At 39.6% G+C, this 2,899-nt stretch overlaps 1 non-coding gene across 1 annotated transcript; it reads left to right on the top strand.

Moving 5' to 3' along the window:
* The first annotated feature begins 2,532 nt into the window (after positions 1–2,532).
* LOC130847280 (U6 spliceosomal RNA) lies at positions 2,533–2,639 on the top strand. The gene has a single exon (XR_009052061.1). It is a non-coding gene; the product is annotated as a U6 spliceosomal RNA (small nuclear RNA).
* The last annotated feature ends 260 nt before the right edge of the window (positions 2,640–2,899 follow it).

Here is a 2,899-nt window from a genome sequence, read left to right as displayed (position 1 = left end):
AGTGCTTTGTGAGGTTTTCCTTAAACTATATGTCACTAATTTCCTAATTTGGGTAAATCCTGAATGAATGATTTGTGATTCCTTCAATGTGTCAAGTTGAAATGTTTTACTATTTTGTTTTTCTTTGAATGGCAGTCAAGTTTATTTACCACTCACACACACACACACATACATATAAAGTTGTGTTTTCTCTTTTGCTTTCTCTCTAGCTTTCATTTCCCTAAGCTTTGCTTTAACTTCTTTGCCTGAAAACATGTCCTTGTTGATGCCATTGTTATCTTTATCTTCATTATATCTTGACTTAGCTTCTGAGCATTGGGAATTTTGTGTACTATGAATACCTGTTAAATTCCTCATAATGACTAATATGTAATCTGTTTTAATAAGTAACTCTTTGAGGTTAACTTTTTAAGATAAAAAATTCATTTAAATAGTTATCTTTGTCTTCTAGATTCCAAATAAGTCTTATGATTATTTAAATACAGTGGGCATAAGAATCAGACTCCCAGGCTCTATCCCACTGGAGATTCTCTTTCAGAAGGCTGGAGCTGAGACTGGGGAATCCTCACTTGGATTTATAATTACAATAATGCAGATTCCACAGAAGGAGAATCCGGGGGGCACATGCAGGTGTGTCATGTCTTAGAGAATAGGCTCACCCCTTTTTGTTAGATGAAAGATGGAAGATTGAGGCTGCGTTGCAGTTTGGGCAAGAAAGCTCCTCTGATCACTTTGAGATTCCTCTCCACCACCCCTTTCTTGACTGAGGCCCTGGGGGTGAGCCTCAGGTCACAGCCTGTGGTGCTCCCTGAGGCTCTGGCTGGCCCTGAGCCCTAAGTCTTATTTCAGCAATGTGGTTAGACTGTCACAAGCTTCCTCAAAGGCCTCTACTTGGCTTTGTTAGCTCCTGTACATACAGCTCCTAATTGAACTCTGGCTTGGATTATCCGAGTTGATTTATTAGCCAAACATTTACTAAGTTCAGCCACTTTGGGGCCTTCACTCATATTATTTATAAGCCCTTGGTTTTCTCTAATTTTCTACAACTTACATGAAAAGTTTGGCCATGTCTTGTCACCTCTGCATAGAGTTGTCATTCTGCTTGAATCATGCAAGAGATCTGTCTAATAACCATCTGGCTATTTACTGTCAGCACTCATCCCTCAGCAGCTGTTAAGTAGGAGATTCACTTGTACACATGTCATTCCAAAGCTCACTATCCTAAGGGAAGAGGCATTAGGAACGGGAGGCATTTGGTTAAGTTGATGAAAGATGGACCCCATTACACTGCCATCTGTGTCACAGGGCTTGCTGCAATTCTTCTGTGTTCATCTGTCAATTTACAGACATTAATATTGTTTGACAACTGCCTAGTGTTGGAAATAAATCATTGGCTCATTTTTTACCTAAGCGTTATTGATTCAACCATGCAAACATATTCCTACATCTTTCATGTGTTTAAAAAGTGACCATATTAACTGAACATCTGCTTGGAAAATATCACCTGCTTGACAACACTGAATCAATGGCTATAAAAATAACTCCTGTATTGATAGCTTTGCTGAACTTTATCACTGAAGCCACGTTGATGTCTTATTCTCCATGGTAGACCCTAGAACCCTGCAGATGCACAGAGGAGATGTGAGCTGCCAAAGTACACAGTAACGGTCAACAGTTATCCAGGTTATCACAGGTACCTCTTTTCAAGCCATGTGATTACCTAAATATTTGCAGCTGAGATCATACTGTTAGAAATGACTCACTGAACAGCAGTCACTTCACTTCTGAAAGAGCAGTTTGCAGTAGAGGAATCTTTAAAAGCTCATCTGTGACAAGAGAAAAACTAGATAGAATATATTAAAGTTTGGTAGAGACCTAGATAACACTAATGTAGCTTTGCATTGTTCAAATTCCTTAAGCACCACCTAAAGTATCAAAGAATCATGTTAAGTTAACCCATATGTTGGTGCATGTCTTGGTGGTTATCAGTTTCTTTTCTGCTAGTATAGGATTTTAGGTCAATTGTCACACTTAATATGAATCATTAAGTCCCTTCTCAGTCACTTCTTAGATTTCATGTTAATTTATTATACTCACCCACTGCTACTGTAAACTGTGGTTACTTTATCTCTAATTCTACTAACTGGATTCCTCACGTCAGTTGAACCCTCTCTTATTTACTTCAGACTGAAGCCAGAGTATTCTTTTCATGACACAAATCTAATAATGTCATCCTCCTACACATACACACAGGTTATTAAATCCCATTACTTGTTTCTCGTTGATCTCAGAATAAACACCAACGTCCTTCCACAGTCTCTAAAGTCCTGGATGACCAGGACCATGTCTGGCTCTCCAGGCTCATTCAGTGCTTTCCCTTCGTCCTTCCTTCCCACAGCCACACAGCCTTCTCTCCAATTGTTCATGCCTTCGTCACTATGAAGCTTTGTGGATGGTGTTTCCCCTGAAGACCCTATCACCCCCACAGTTAATGCTCACTCCTGCTGACCATCTCAAGCATCACTTCCTTTGGTGCTCGCTTCAGCAGCACATGTACTAAAATTGGGACTCTGCAGAGAAGATTAGCACAGCCCCTGGGCAAGGATGACATGCAAATTCATGAAGTGCTCCATATTTTTCTCACAGACTTAGAGAATGAACTTATAGTTACCAGGGGGAAGGGGGTGGGGGAGGGATAGATTGGGAGTTTGGGATTGACATGTACACACTGCTATATTTAAAATAATCAGCAAGGCCCTACTGCATAACACAGGGAACTCTGCTGAATAGTCTGTAATAAACTAAATGATAAAATAATTTGAAAAAGAATAGATACATGTAAAACTGAACCACTTTGCTGTACGCCTGAAACTAACACAACATTGTTACCAATGATACT

Source organism: Hippopotamus amphibius, chromosome 2 (genome assembly GCF_030028045.1).
Source record: "Hippopotamus amphibius kiboko isolate mHipAmp2 chromosome 2, mHipAmp2.hap2, whole genome shotgun sequence".
In the NCBI taxonomy this organism is placed as follows: Eukaryota; Metazoa; Chordata; class Mammalia; order Artiodactyla; family Hippopotamidae; genus Hippopotamus; species Hippopotamus amphibius.
This window is presented reverse-complemented; position numbering and strand designations above follow the sequence as displayed.